This window comes from Zeus faber (genome assembly GCF_960531495.2).
Source record: "Zeus faber genome assembly, chromosome: 3".
In the NCBI taxonomy this organism is placed as follows: Eukaryota; Metazoa; Chordata; class Actinopteri; order Zeiformes; family Zeidae; genus Zeus; species Zeus faber.
In genome coordinates, this window is record NC_137190.1 from 21,694,875 (window position 1) to 21,712,065 (window position 17,191).

The following is a 17,191-nucleotide window of genomic DNA, read 5'->3' on the forward strand; positions in this document are numbered from 1 at the left end:
TATATAATAATAATCATAATAATCTAACTTCTAAGCTAACTATAACTATCTAGCTATATAGGGGAGGGGCCTCAATGGCGCGGTAGGTGTAGCCGGAGGATTGACTAATTGGCACTAGGGACCGGCGGTGCACCACTTACGCACATCTGCGCCAATGCCCGGCCAATAGAAGCAGGCCATCATCCGCTGCAGTGTTTTATCTTGTCCGAGGTGACCGGCCATTGGGTTATGGTGAGTTGCCTGGAAAAGCATTTCCCGGCGGCGTTTCGGAAACTAACAGCTGGGTTATTTCCTCTGCTGACTGAGTTCACTGACTCAATATAACCTGTTCCCAATCACAGAGAAATACGGGTGAGCGAGCGGGGTGTCTGGGCGCGGCAATTAGCCATCTATTTAAAAGCAACACTATGTAACTTTTTCACTTTAAAACAACAGCTCCCAAATCATCTTGATGGTACACTGACTTGAAATAGGAAGAATGGCACCTCTTTCATTTCCAGCCACCCCCCTGAACCACCTGTCTCACACTATGTTACTTCTGTGTGCCGGTACGAAAAAAGTGCCTTACGCTTTACGATATACTGAATTATAAACTTGTCGGTCCAAATGTCCGGTAATAATGCTCATACAAAAGGTAGGCGCTCCATCCCCGTGCTCTCTCTTTCCCACTGAGCCCATGGGAAGTGGCGAGGTCAGTGCAAGGTGCGCTGTCACCTAGATGTACATTATATTTGCGTTTGTAACATCGACTGTTATTGAAACGTGACCGATATGGTTCAAATTTGCCTGGTAAAATTGATAATTTTCGGACACCCGTCCGAGTTTTGCGACAGTGGTGTGAAAGTGCAGTTGCACTCAGAAACTGGAGGGGCGGCAAATCCCAAATGGCAAAAGTTACATATTGCCGCTTTAACTACCCGGCTCAAAGGCCACGCTAAGAGTGCCGCCCAGGGAAGGCCGAAGTGGGGACTCCTCTGCACCCTACCCAGTAGCAACCTCTTACGTCCCCTTTGCGCCACCGTGCGCGACACAGCACCCACATTTCCCAACTGACTGTGCGCTCACTCCTCCAGCCTCCCTAATTTAAATATCAAACCCAGGCCAATCTGTAACCAGGGTCAGGTACTGCCAAATCCTGCGTGGGTCCTGGGGGTGGATGCAGCGGACCACCGGACATTCTCCTCCGGGACCCGGGGATGGGCTGGGGACCTGGCAAACCCCGCGTCGTTCCTGGGACTGTATACAGCGGACCCCTGGACATTCACCTCCAGGGCTGGGGACAGGCTGGGGACGGGCTGGGGACCCCGGCGAAGCCACTCTGGGTCCTGAGGCCTGACAGCTCTCAGTGGCCCGACCCAGCCCCGCAGGCGGTGCAGGGCTGGGTCGGGTCCGAACCTCCCGGGAGCCAGAGGAGAGGGAGACCCTACGCCAGGGACAGTAGATTTACTTCCCGCAGCGGGTCTGCCCCATCCTCACGGGCGCCATGCTGGTGATGACTTCCTCCAGCTGGCAGCGGAGGAAGTCGCGCTCGTCCTCCAGCTCAGCGCTTTCCGTAGCCAGCGGTTCAGCTCCTGAGCGACCCCTTCCTGTCCCGGGTCCCTGTTTGGGCACCATTTGTGGGAGTCTCTACCCACAGGTACAGGCTTAGGGAGTCTTTCTGGCAGTGGGGCACCGACATGGCGTGAGTGTTTATAAATGATGCAAACAAAAAGGCTAACATAAAACAGCAATGAAAACAATCTGCCCCTGGGTCTGTGTTACTCGCGATCTGGTCTGCAGGGTCTGGTCTCCTGCACCACGCGATCCCCGCTGCAAGACAAAACAACACATAAGAAAGCTCTTCCAGCCAGGTCCGACCAGTCACTGCCAATGACCACCACAAATAACTGATTAGGCGAACCCGGAACAGTTGCGCGGCAGGAAGAAGCCAGCACCATGGCTTAACCACACCCACTCATCTGCCACAACAGTATTGTCATGAATCCTCCCTGATCTCCCAGTGTTTATATTTGCGTTCATGTTTTATTTTCATCTGGTCATTTCCTCATGGCATGTTGCTAACCTTTGAAACAGGCTATGCTTCGGATCAGAACTAACAGAGTCGAAATTATACAGAAACTGTTTGATCGTACTGTGTGTGCAAACACTTGGAGGCCTTTTCAAAATTTCCGAGTGAAAGTCTAACATGGGAAGTGACTTAAATGTGTCAGCATATATGATTTCTGCAGCAACCTCTCAACTTCTTGCCATCAGTAATACTACTTTTAGATTTTTAGTTACAATACATTTTTTCCATTTGGTATATTAGGAAATTGGAAATCTATGTGTAGGTCAGGCGTCTGAAACTACCGGCCCAGGGGCCACATCTGGCCCACGAGACAATTGAAATTCAATGCGGTCTGCCACATTAACATAAAATATTGTGAAATCTGGCCCGCAAATTTATAATAAAAAGCTGAATTAATCCACACAAGTTCAGTTAATATGAACAGAAAAAGAATACCACAAAGATGTTTTTGTCTATTTGTCTGTCTATTTATAGTCGTATTATTAGGGAAATGAATTATGCGCTGTACAAAATAATGGGACAGTTTACTTTTCCCTTAATGTTCAACGCGGCCCCCCTAGCAGAAGACAACCTCTGCCAGTGGCCCCCAGGTAGTTCCAGTTTGAGAACCCAATTGTAGGTGAATGTAAATAAAAGCAAAATGAATGTTACTGTTTTCTCTATTATATGCAAACGTTTTTGATTAATTTTTGTATTATCGAATGATCTTTATCCCGTAACGCCCCAAGAATACCAGTTTGTCGTCCCAAAACGTTCTGTAACGATGGCCTGACTCTTTCTGATGTGTGTGATATGCAAACCACATCACGTCCTGTCTGGTTTTATTATACTCAACCCTTCAGCAGTGACGATGCTGAAGGGTTGGGACTCGGAGAAGGATGACGACAGCAGAATGTCCACTACAGCTGAGCAGGTGACAGGCAACACATGCAGTGTACCTGTCTGCATCACAATAAATGCCTTGTGGATGATCTCCCTGGACTCTCATTTAAAATCTCTCCAAAGTCTCACCCTTGAAAAGATTTAATCGTCCCAAGGGTGACGGGAGCGGACGTGTAGTCAAAGCCCAGAACGACGCAAGACTGGAGACACAGATGGGTGTAGAGTTCTGATGGTGGATGGTCATGGTGGAGTTATCAGCACCCCTGTGTGGGAGGGAAGAAAGAATAATGGTGAATAACAGTGAGGCATTGCTTTCTGAAGGCTGGAGATGGTTTCACAAAACACAAAATAGATGAGGAAAAGATGAACCTCTCAATTCGAAAATAATGCTAACAACAGAGTCAGAATAAATGCTGGGCTTATCCTATGAGCGTATCAAAGGGATGTTTTTGGACTTTTATTGTGGCAATTATTGTCCATGAAGCAATGCACTAGCCAGTTATGCAGCGTGTTCTTTTGAAATAGCCAGACACTTGGTGCACCCCCATTATTTTGGCTTAGCTCTTAATGTAGCTGCAATCAACCACAACAAGATTTTTAAGGCCCGGCATTCATCCCTTAAAATCCCCAGCGAACGTGAGCGCTATTGGAATTCCGGAGCACGACGCCAACCGTGAAGCTTCCCTGCCTCTCACAAGTCCTGCAGAGAGGGGCAATTTTCCTCGGGCAGAACTTTCCAAAGCTGCCTCACCTGGAACCAATCTGTAACACAATCGAAGGGTCCCGACTTGAAAGCCCGCTCCTTCCCTTTGATAGGCTGCTCTTGGTAGCCTGCGTGGCGCTGGAAACAGTCTTTCTGTAATCTGCAGATACAAGAGAGCCAAGGATTGGGGGGAATATCCACCCATCAAACCGTATTATGCAAATAATCAGGAAACAAAGCTCAGATACTTCCAGATTGTTCTGGGAGGATAAATTGGCCTGGCTTTTGGGAAATGTTAAGCTTTTTCGGTCCTTCATCATTTTTTCCTCTGATGTCGACTTCTTTCATCTTTTACTTTTGATATCTCGACCTCGGATTGGATGGCACATCATGAGTCCACAGCTCAGCGTTGGTGGACAGGTGTCACTATGAGGACCGAGCAGGGGTCTACGACTCGGGTTGGATTGTGACTCAACAAGTTTCCCCCGCTCTGCAGTAGCTCTGAAATCTCCCCAACCCAATGCTCTGAGGGCCTTCCCAATAGGCAAGGCTTGCAATTAAACTTTAATAGCTGTCCATTGAGGGCTCCTTAGGGATTAAGTCTTGAGTCAACATGCCAGACCCGATTTCCTTCCCTCACTTCTCCCTCTGTAAGCAATTGCTCCCTCCAGCGAGAGCGGAGCGTGAGCCGTTCCCCGGTGATGCAACTAGTGGCCGAACTCTAGGTACAAGCTGAAAGAGTAGGAAGACATTTGTAGGATGATAACAAATTATGATAATACGTTTAACAGGCCTACCGTAACAGCCGGAAACATTAGAAATGTCTTTGCCACGCGGTTGGTCACTCAGTGGTGGAAAAAAGTTGCTTTGGTGTAGACTATGTAGTCGCGACTGAATCACAGGCAGGAATGAAGACTTTATGGATGAAAAGAACGTAAGAAACGTCTGCTAAGGGAGGCATTTTCTCTCTTTTTTTAAGATGCAAACACCTTTAACACTAAGTCACTGTGCAGAGAACGCGAGGCTCTCGGCGTAGCTCGCGTTCTGTCTTCTCGCCCTCGTCTCAGGATTTCCTGAGCGTTATCTCTTATCTTGTCTAAAGTGTTATCTTACATTACTTTAAAATATAAGATCGTCTCTACAATATTGAATCAGAAATCGGAGAGAAGTCAAACCGCTGGTAGATTGAGAATTCTTTGTTTGGCTTTTCATGTTCATAGAGCAATTCTAGGCCTCTTGGTGACATTACAGATTGCCGATTGCAGATGTAATTCTCTGGTTCCAAATATTTAAAGGAGTTTATTGATTGGTTTACCTGACGGGGCAAATGCTGGCCTAACTATACAGACTTTAAACTTGTTCAGATTATGGACATTTTCTGTGCCCTCAATGAATGAGTATTTGAGGACTGTCAGATACACAATATGCAGTATACTCTATCAATATAGGCAGAAGTTATTTAAGCTCCTTCAATACTTAAACACATTCTACTGCGAAGGCACAATATATCCGTTATTTCAGGGATTTGGGTGATTCAGTGCTGTGTCTGAGCCAGTGTCGTGTACTGAAATTAGGGGATGGTGATGAATAGAGCAGAGACTGAATGGATATCGCAGAATAAAGTTTCGCCAGGGCTTCTATGAGCTCCATTATTTAGCCCTGAGTACATTTTTCCCCGGGCGCCCCGGCGCACACGGCCACATCCAACATCCCCTTCCTCTGCTTTCCCAGGATGACACACTCCACCCTTTCAGTAAGCGGATGTCATAATTTACTAAAGCAAATCGATTACTGTTGCTTTTTCCTCCGCTGGGCTCCGTGCTAATCTGATTAATTGGCGGACATTGTCTGAGCGCACTTCGGACATTTTTTTTCCGCGGTATTTTGGCACAAAGGATGGCGGGTGTCGGGGTGGGGAGCGGGGAAACAGAAGTTCCTCTGTGCAACATGGCCTGACCTCTAGAGGGAACTGGCTAAATAGTTGTGCCTTGTATTGTGATAGCCGCATCTGACAGTTTTGTTGAGAATCATGTGTAGGGAAATGTCAGCGTCGGGAATGTATTAGGCGGTTAAAACGAATAATAACCGAAAGGTTGGAGGAGGACGACACCGACCTATTGACTTTAGACGGAGATGGCCGGAGTCTCACAATCGCTCCCAGTGTTTGTCTCCCAGTACCATCGCGCTCCTTCCTGTTTGACTCGCGTGACCCCGGAGTAAATAACAACATGCAGCTCTAATTAGAATCACTCGCTCGGCCCTCCAGTGGAATGAAGCCGACTTCAGAACCAAGCATGTGGAAACCTCCAGAAACCCAAGGTGGGCGCACCATCCCAACCACACAAATATTCTCCTTTTCAAGGGTCTCACTTCACCTCAGTTGGTCCAAAAAAATCCTTTGGGTTAGGGTGAGTTTCATTACAATGATAACCATAATAGATAGATAGATATATGCTGTGTCATTATCGTGTCCATTTTAACACATCAACCTATGAATAACCTCATTAAAAGCAAATGATGTACAGTATATTACATAGCTGCCAATGCTAGTCGATGAGTCAATGTTTGAGAATGAAACATTTTCATTGAAGTTCACTCAAATTCCCTTGATAAAGGAAAAATATTGTGTAAAAATTGCAAGGTAGCAATGGTAAATATGCATAAAACAAATATCATCACAGATGAAATTGATATGATAGATAGATAGATAGATAGATAGATAGATAGATAGATAGATAGATAGATAGATAGATAGATAGATAGATAGATAGATAGATAGATAGATAGATAGATAAATGGCATAGATAGATAGATAGATAGATAGATAGATAGATAAATGGCATAGATAGATAGATAGATAGATAGATAGATAGATAGATAGATAGATAGATAGATAGATAGATAGATAGATAGATAGATAGATAGATAGATAGATAGATACATGGATACACAGATACATAGATAGATACATAGATAGATCACATCACTGCAGGATCAAAGCCATAATATCTCACTCGTAATATCGGTCGAAATTGATTTACAGATGATTCCAATCATTAGGTACGTCAAGAGACATTGCAAAAATAGCAGGCATTCTTTTTGTCAATCGTTCTTTGTGCAAATCCTCAAAATATGCGGTGAAGAAAAAGGGCATCTGCTTCTAACATGCCCTAAATTAAATAAAGAACATGACTCGGATTAGGAAGCTTTTGAAGGAACTTGGTCCTCGTCGCTTCCAGGACATTCCGAGGTATTAAGCCACTGAGAGGCCTCTGTGTCTCCTCTCGCTGTGAACTCAGGCATAGATTTCAGTCATGTTGCAGTACCTGCCATGTTCACTGGTCCTCCACTGGCTTTTTGGAGGCCCTTTAATTGTGCAGCGATAAATGAGGCTGATGAGACCCAATATTAACAATTGCACACTGACCATGCAAGATGTTATGCGAGAAGACGTGCAAAGAGGGATTTGCCTCTGGAAAATCTGGGATGGATGTAATTTATTTTGGCATGTATTTATCTTAACAGATCAAATTGTATTGATTGAATGATAATTTTCAAAGCTATGAAGCCTTTCAATAAATCTTAAACACATTGGAAAACCTGAAGTAGTTGTTTTGATAGAGTGAGATTTTCTAAAATACTGTTTATAACTAATGCCAAACACCTGTCTCAGCATCCACCACATTTTTTGTTTTTACAAGTAGAAAATATTAAACAATTATACCCAAAATCATTTGAAGTCCCATTTATTGGTGATACATTAACAATTCAGAGGCAAGACAAACATACATTTCATATTTCTGGCTAGAGGACACAGCAGCCAAGCATCCATGATTAAAGACTCACTTGAAAAAAAAAATGGTGTAAATCTGCGCCGTCTAAAAAATGAAAAGCTTTGTTTTCTCCATTACACCATAGAAGATGAGGATAAAGTCGACTTTTTCAACTATTGTGAGGATTTCCGGAGGCAACCGTGTCATTAGAAGCGACATTTTCATGCCGCGGCCTCGGATCCAGTGACAGCGACGGCATTGTTAAAGCGGCCGCCGTCCCATAGAGATAGAGACAGTTCTGTTCAGAGAAATATCAAGCGGCACTGGAATATTCCATCGTTACAGCTTGTGTTTATATATCGTCCAAATGTCGGCATCTGCTTCCATGCACGGCCCCTGATTGTGAACAAATGCATCGGCAGCGGTTTGGAAACAGGTCCTTTTGATAAACACCACAAGTAAAAGCATAAAAATAACAGGAATAAATGAAACTCTGAATTTAGTCATAGAAAATATGTACGATTAAAAAGGAGAGTCATATATTAACATTTTTTAAATATTTTTAAAACAATATTTTTATATACATTTTAAATATATTTTTAAAATATAAAATACACGTTTTTTATATACATTTTTAATATAATTAATATGTTTCATACTGTGTGTTTGGCAATGTTAAAATTATCGGAGTGGATTATTGGAGTCTTCATTCTGTAAATTCTGTAAAATAAGCGATGTGGTGTCACACTTATAAAACCAAAGTGCACATTATACATTATACACTCTGGTTGAAAGCAAGGGGTAAAAAACATTCCAGTCTAGTCCAGAATCACAACGTCAAAGCCTCTGATAAATACTGAGTCCACATTGCGGTGGTATGCAAGCATTTTATGTGGAAATCCCTGTAAAATGAGATTGCACTGAAATTCCTTCAGTAACTGCCTGTCATTTTTTTCCCCTCAAAAGTTGATTCATAGCTTTGAGTTCTGTCAGGATATTCCACATAGAAATATCCCAATAAAATAAAATACACTATATTCTTGATCATTGATGGGAATTTTCCATGCAAAGGATTTGGATGATTTTATTTTCAATCTGGGCAAGCGTTATGCCCCCACTGGCAAAGACATTGTCTATTTTTGCGAGCACTTAAAGCCAGTTCAATTGATTTAATTATTAATGGAACATTGCTTTCTGGTTCCCGCTCTAAACATGAAGCAGATATCTGACCACAAAGATCAGCACAGACCGGAAACAAATAGGTTGTAATTCATTCTATACTTCTACGGAGGCACTCCCAGCTGGATAAAAATAAAGTTATTGATAGTGCAACAACAACAATGTCTGTCTTGGTTCAGACGTTACAAATTAAAGGCAGATTTTGGTATTTTCTTTCCACATGCGCAGTCTAAACATAAGGCAATTATATATGATCTAATTATTCCCTGAGTTCCTCCTTCCTAGACACTCGTCCAATGCATGGATTTTGAGAAATAAGCTCAAATATTAAATATATTATTGTCATTTGAAAGTATTTCGATGTTCAGTATGAATGTGTACTATATATTTATAGCACATAGCATATGCACATTTTGTGTGCAGTCGATTTTTGATTACATGCACATGAAGTTCCTCAGAATCTCTTCCCTTTTTGGAAACATTAGAGCTGCCATGTAAGAACCAAAAGTACTTGATAGGTAAATTTATCCACTCGAAAATCCACTATAAACTCTAATAAATCTCATAATACTTGTATCAACGCTCCTCAAGAAATCCTCAAGTCATTTCAATGGTGGATTAAGTGAAATTTTAGCCGAGGTGTTTCCTGACATGTGCATGTGGTCAGTGGCGGCTCTGACCTCCGACCCCTGTGCGAAAGTCCCACGGGTCGCCGCGGCCCCGCTCTCTGGAGTCATGGTGATGTCCAGGGTTCAAAGGTCATAGCGATGACAGCGAGCACCTTGCTGCGATACTTCTGCCGGCCGGCCAAAATAAACACGGGGTGGGCGTGGGGGTCGGTCTGGCCCTCGAGCTCCGAGCGAACGCACAGATAAGGCGAAGGATCCTACGTCCTCTTAACAAAATACGGCAGAGGTCAAAGGTCCAGGCTGAAGATCACAGCCCGCTTTCATCCCGGCGATGCTTCTAGGGAGAATGCGGCTTCACCCCGAGTCTCCCCGCGCGAGAGTCTCCGCTGTTTTATTTTGCTGGGATCCCGTTTTGAAGACCTTCTCAAGACTTTTTTTTCTCCCTTCCATCGCCTCCGATTCTGCACCTTTTTCAGTGAAGGAGGTGACCAGCTGAGAAACAGAGATAATGCGCATGAACCCGAGCAATGTTTACAATATTCCATGTGCCTGGCTGTCAAAGCCACATCAAGAACTAGATGTTAAATCTGTCATTTTAAGAAGTGTTTTATGCGCACTTTGAACAGTTCTTGTTTTTTACGATGTTGGGCATCATCTGATTAAAGGCAGATCATTCCAGAGGGTTGCTGCGCGTTGCCAAATCTATAACTCTTCTGTTTGCGTCTGTGTTGTGGATTTCCAAGTGTTGAAGAGTCGTGCTTCCACACGTGCAGCATACACACACACACACACACACACACACACACACACACACACACACACACACACAACAACACGCAAAAAGACATTTTCATATTTGTAAATACCCTCGTAAACGTGATGTAAGGTTTTCATGTTTCCCCAAAAAGATTATGTCAAACTGAGTGATGGTATCCTCTTCCAAGTTCATAAGTAAAGGATAGGATAGGACAGGCCTTGCTGAAATTGTCGTGACCGTCATGGAGAACTTCACAGCATGAGGCTTTGCTGAGCTGCTGCAGCTTCTCACTGTGGGACTTTACGCCCCATTGGAGTGAATGGAAAAAAAACAAAAAAAACAAACATCAAATCTCAAAAGTGTTCAGCGAGGTTGTGCTATGAACAGTAGTAAATGATGGGAGCCAACCTTTTAATATGGCCTGGGGTGGAAAAAACCCATCCTTTAAGGCAGCGGTTCCCAACCCCCCGGCCAACTTGAAAATCTCAAAAGTTTTCGCGACCCACATCTGACCAGAAGTCACACAGTGCGTTCTCAGGGACGTATATTTTAACAATCATAGGCATTCTCATACATACAGTGCAGTAGTGGTAAGACAAAAAAAGAGGTGGGTTAAAAATAACCTAATATCCATCAAACTTTTGCGTAACGTTCGTAACGTAAAACTAACAATAACCGGAGCACATTAATATGAACTCACCTCATGAGAAGGCTGATGTTGCATGGCAGACACCAAATGATTGATGTCTGGCTTAAGGGGCGACAGTCTGAGGCGAAGATCTGGCTCAACATTCAGTTTATTCCTGTATGTCGTCTTCAATGCCACAAGCGCCAAAAAGCCACACAAGAGATACGTCGTCGGGAAAGGCATCAGAAACCGTACAGCTCTGTTGGACAGATCAGGATTTGCGTCCTCGGTGCCCATACGTGACGTTTCGATGACTTTCTTCTTGCCCTGACACTCCTTGAGTTTTTTAACGAAAAATTCAAGCGGCTTGGACGTGTCCTGTTGGTGTTTTTGTCTCGAGGTGGCGGCGGTAGCGGTTCGTCTTCCGTGCCTGTCCAAAAGAAATCCCAATAATAAATATTCAGCGCTATACTTTTTCTGAACCTTTCTTTTTTGTTTGACAGGGGGGACTGTCCCGCCTGTCCGCCTTTCCTTTTCAGTGTGCCTGATGCTAGCCAACCACCCATTTTGATTATCACCGCAAGTTCAAAAATGTACGGGTGCACGTCGATCGTGGTCCGTCTTGGACGTAGTACGCCCTAACATAAGTTCCTATCTATCAATGATGATGCATTTTTTAAGGTTTTAAAGAAAAAAATACCATGAAAATATTGTTGTTGATTTTTTACATTTAAAAACATTTTTGTAATTATATATTTTTATTTATTTTTTCAATAAAATCGATGTGTTTTGCCCATGATTTGGCGGCCCACTTGCAATACCCTCGGCCCATAGGTTGGGAATGGCTGCTTTAAAGTATTGGTCAATTGGATATTGTTACGTACTGTGAACAAATGGGAGAGAATGTGATGCATGCCACCTGCTTCATGGTTTAATATTGTAAAATAACTTCTCAACTTGCAAACGATGGTTTGGCCGGTGACACGGCTTCACCGCTACAAAAGGATGGACTTTTCGATTCTAAACATCCCTCCACTCAACACCTGGACGACTGGGCCAGAGGAGCTACCGGGCAGACCCAGCAGCTTGGCCTGCTGCGGCTATAAATAGTGCTGTCAAGTCATTCTGATTTGTACCTAATTTTCTTTACAAGTGCTTCCATGTGGTAGTCATATGCAAGAGAGATGGTGGTGGTGGTGGTGGTGGTGTGGGGGTGGGGAGGGGGTGGATGTGAAGAGGAGAAGAGAAGACAACTAAGCTCTCCTCCCTACATTCCACACCTCTTACATGCTGCTGCACATTGGGAGTCTCCAAAAGGTAAAGAGTCTGCAGAAAGTGGACGCTGGGTATCAGCCGCGGTGAAGCCGCGCTTATCTCCACCCAGAGAGTAGGAGTCATGTTTAATACTTAATTCTAATTAAAAGACAGGTTCATTTGGGAATTCAGCATGTGTTTATACGTATCTGAGCGTGAAAGCAATTAATCATATTTGTTGACCAGAGTTACAGACGACTACAGAGTACGGAATATCCATGCTTGATTGCGATCCAAAAACAGCAGCAACTTACTAACAACCAACAAGCATTGCTGAAGAAAATAGCTTCTGTATATTCAGTTGAAGTTAAATGACGGCTCAGCCTGTAAGGCCAGGAAAGATTATGTGATATTTAAGCCCCTTTCCCACGTGCACTGAAAGAATGAATCTAGTCGAGATCGAGAGTCGGTGTCCATGTCTCCCCTCTCTCGACCATCATTTCCGGGAAAATGCCAGTACGGCTGTGAATGGAAGTGTGTGTGAATGGAAGCAGTACCATTGCTGGGACAAGCACGTAAAGTAGGCATGGTAAATACCGGCAAAGCACAAATAGTGGGTTTTTACGACTATTTATTTCATACAAATATTTCAAAAATGATTGGTTTCGGGTCGTACCCGAACCGTGGAGCTCGGCTGCAAAGACGAAAAAACTGAAACAGACAGGTCTTTGTGTTTCTTAAAAATGCCTCTTGGACCCCAGACGTGTCTGTTAGAGTTAGGGATGGAGAGGGGCACTACATGGTGAATGTCAGTTCGGGAAGTATGAAGTGCTTCGAGTGCGGGGATATCGGGCACAAGCGCTTTGCTTGTCCACCTGCTGCAATGGAGCGCTGAGCCGGAGAGGGAGGGAGCGGACAGGGAGAGGCAGAACAGGTGGATTGGGTTAGGGTTATTGCGTCCAGGGACGTGGGCTCTGTTACCGTTCATTCAGCGGAGGGAGCAGAGTCCGTCCAGGAGGGGCGAGGGAGACGGAAAGGTGAAAAATGAAGCGCTGGTCCCTGGGAGCCAGGAAATAAATGAAACCGATTCAGATTGTACGGCCGTTGCCAACAGATTGTCCAAACGATCGCTACGCTAGACATAGCGTACAAACCCTAAACCATTACACACTGTATCCTTAACCCTCATCTAATATGGGCACAGACTCCATACTGAACTCCCCCATAAAGGAGGCCAACGTAGTAATGACTACCTACTGCCTTTGCCGGATATTCTTCATCCAGCAATGTTACGGATTCCATGTGGAAAAGGGGCTCATGCCTTAGTCTTCGGATGCCAGTCAGACATTTCAGTGGGATGTGTTAGCTACTAGGTTTAAGGTTTGCTTCAAGGTATTTGGCGCTGTGGCCTCATTACCTGTTACTTATCATGAATCCAATGTCAAAGAAATTCAGATTTTCATCAGACATTGTCCTTCATCGGTCCTGCGGTGGCCCTTCAGGACCTCATACAACCTCCCCAGATTGCAACACATTTGCATCACAAATATAGCCCCAATTTGATTCGTAGGTCTTCAAGAATTTGTCTAGGCCTATCCTGATTGCATTATTGTGTTATTATTGAGACATATTTCATACGTTGTTATTCAAAATTGCTTAGAGCTAAAGTAAACTTACATTTAAAGCTAAAGCCACAAAAAAAAGCTGGCATGTGAAATTTCGGCATCTGGCTACTTTCAAAGAAAGACAGCAGAACGGGAGACAACAAATTGCTCAACATCGGCATAATTTAGTCAGAAAACAGTGCCTGTAAAATGGCAACCTGCAAACTATTTGCACAGCATTAACTCTCAGAAGTGGTTGGAGTCGGTGGGAAAGCCAACGCAGGGCACGATGCCGTCTGAAGAGGTTTGAGAAAGGTACCGACTCTGCTTTATTGTCATTCACTGGAAAATATAGAGTATCATTTATATCATTATGTTGAAGGCATTCATTGTTTTTTTTTCTGGGCCTGAAAATGCATAAAGTTAACTTGACGACAAGACTTCCTACTCTTTATAACTGAGGCTCACGAGTTTTATCTCCAAGAGTCATTTGTCGTCTGAAGAGCACAATGGACAACATTATAGCCATGGCTTTCCAAAATTGGGAGGATATCCTGAAGAACTCTAAAATCACTCTTAATGTCAAGAATAATGGACAATGGCCATAGTTAAGACGAATGAGGTTGTAAGGCACACAAAGGATCAGTTATTTAAATCAAGGCTGGGTTATTGCTAAGTATTCGGCGGTGGGTTAATGTTTCGATTTATTCCATCCTGTTTAATCTAACATTATGCGTGGCGGAATGCTGTACTTTGCTGGATGTGAACAATGAACGATGATGGTTTGAGGAAGCCTATCATTTGTCTCAAAAAGACGAAGAATCCTAAACCGAAGTACTCGAAATTTTGTCACAGCCAACTCTGACTTTGCCTTTTTATCAATGATCACCAACCCAGAGAATCTGCAGGGAACACCCGGTCAGAGACGGGGCAAAGGTGTGCCCTTTACTCACAAACACACACACACACACCCACACCAACACACACACACACACACACACACACACACACACACACACACACAAAAACAGACAGACACACACACACACACACACACACACACACCACACACACACACACACACACACACACACACACACACACACACACACATCAACCCCACTCACCCCTGTCTGCTGCACATGCCGGCTGGGTGTGCTCTGAATTTGATGAAGTGGGATAATTCTCCAAAGTGATCATATCACTAAAGGAGGAATCCCAAGATCAAGACCAGACTCTCACTATAGTCACATATGGGATGCATTTTTCCAATCGTAATAAACTTTCATCTGCCGATTTTGTGAATGTTGAGGGGGTGTGTGGGGGTTGGGTAGGGGGTGGGGGTGGGGGGGGCCTTTTGGGCGCCCAGTCTGTCAGCCTCCTACGAGTTCCCCAGACCCCAATAGCCAAGGTGTCTCAAGGAAGTCCAGTGGAAGATAATAGCCCCGAATTAAAGTCAAAACCATGCACACACGCACGCACATAAGCAGCCACACACGCATCACACAAGCGCACAGTCAATTATTTTTTATAAAAATGCGAGAATAAAAATCTCAAAATAACAATAGTAAGGATATCTATAACTTTATATCATTGCACGTTCGGCGAAGCATGCAAAAAAACATCTGGAACTTTTAAACCGTTGTGCTTATGAAGCAGGAATGTTGTGGTACATGGGGAGTACCTAGTCCATCTTTAAACCCCAGGTGCCTGACATAAGGTGCCAGATGTTTAAAGGTGCTCCACAGGAAGTCAACCAGATGTTCCGCTGACACTCAGCCGAAGAGGAATAAAGCTGCTCAGCTCGTGTGTGAAAAAGACCGGATTCCAAAGAAATCCACAGAAAAAGGGAACATATTTTTTTTCTGTACCCCCTTTGTCCTTTCTGCGGCACGTAAAACTCCGCCGCTCGGCTTGAAACTCGTCCTCGGCGAGAAGCCGCTTACACGTTTGTGGATGAAGTGTCGGACACACAGGTGCGTTAAAGCTGGACCCAACCACAGGTTCACACTTCCAGCAGCACTAAGGGGGGAGGAAAATGACAAAAAGGCTGAGCGACAGAGCGACAGAGCGACAGAGCGACAGAGCGACAGAGCGACAGAGCGACAGAGCGACAGAGCGACAGAGCGACAGAGCGACAGAGCGACAGAGCGACAGAGCGACAGAACGACCCGTTGGCCCCAGTGCGGATCGGAACAAACGAGACAGTGAACGTAGTGTGTTCTCTATCGCAAAAGAAGAACTTCAAGAAGATGATCCCAGTGGAAAACTATCTCGCTGTTGTGGTGAAGGAAAGTCAGGGTCATAAACACACGCGCACATACACTCGCGCGCACACACGCGCACACACGCGTGCACACACACACACACACACACACACACACACACACACACACACACACACGCGCACAAACACACACACATGCGCGCACATACACCCACGCGCGCGCACACACACACACACCAAAAAATACCCACAACACAAAGAGCAGTGTCTCTTGTGTAGATACAGTATAAGATTTATTTATACTGTATTATATATCTTTAAGCAATAAACATAGTCATTTTTTTGTGATATATATATATATATATATATATATATATATATATATACTGTATATATATGCACAGAAGTTATATATACAGTATATACTGTATATATACTGCATATACAGTATATATACATATCTAATTAGTTCACATACATCCAGTTTCAAGTTCAATATTTGATTTGTTATTCATCAACAACCACTAATGTATGTCTTGTGAACCACAACAGGAATATTAAAAGGTTTGCAGTCGGCATTACTTTGGGCTAAACAAATTTGAGATCAAATAAAAAATGACGACAAAACCTTAAAACCTAATGTCCAATACGCGGGTTCAAATTTCGCTGCGTGCGTTGTTTCAATAATTCATTTGTGCGTGTAAAAAAACGTGCGTACTCTGCCCTTTAAACCTTTATTGTATAACTTATATAACTTAATTCAATAAAGTTCCGAGGATTTTTTGGCTCAAGTGAAAATAGAAGCGCTGCAAGCGACATTACTTCTGACAGCCTGACCACATCTGACCACATTATGATTCAGGAACTGACAGAGTAATTGTTTTGGACGGGGAAGTGACATGGTACGCATGAGATCGAGGTGAAATAACATAATGAATCAATTTGATATTCAATATTAAACACGGCGAAAAATAAATCAAGGTTGTTGAAACGCTGGGAAGTCGCGGTTTTCATTTCTGCAGCTTCACAGCAGAGTAGCGACGCGGCAGCGACGCAAACAACAGGAGCCAGGTTTTCATTTTATCAAATAAAATACACGAGTCCTGAAAAACAGCCGATCCTTTTATATTTGCTCTGAAAAGGCCGGAACGTTTTGAGAATTTGTCAAGCCAGTCGTAGCGCGCTGAGATTCTCAAAACGTCCCTGCGAGGATGGAATGTCTCTTTTATGTGAAATTAAATAAGATCATCTTGCGGGCCCCTCGTCTTCCTGTCCCGCTTTCCGCTCTCTGTTCCTTTCCATTCATGAACAAAGCCATCTCTCCACGCTGTATTAATGCCCATCAAAGGCCTCAATCAGGCTGCCTCGCCACGGGCTAGAGCCAAAATTGAGCGGGTGCAGCCTAATGCAGCCTAATGCAGCCGGCGCAGCGAGGGCATGGGCCCGTGTCTTATTCACATCCTAGTGTTTTCTCTCTTTCAAGCCCT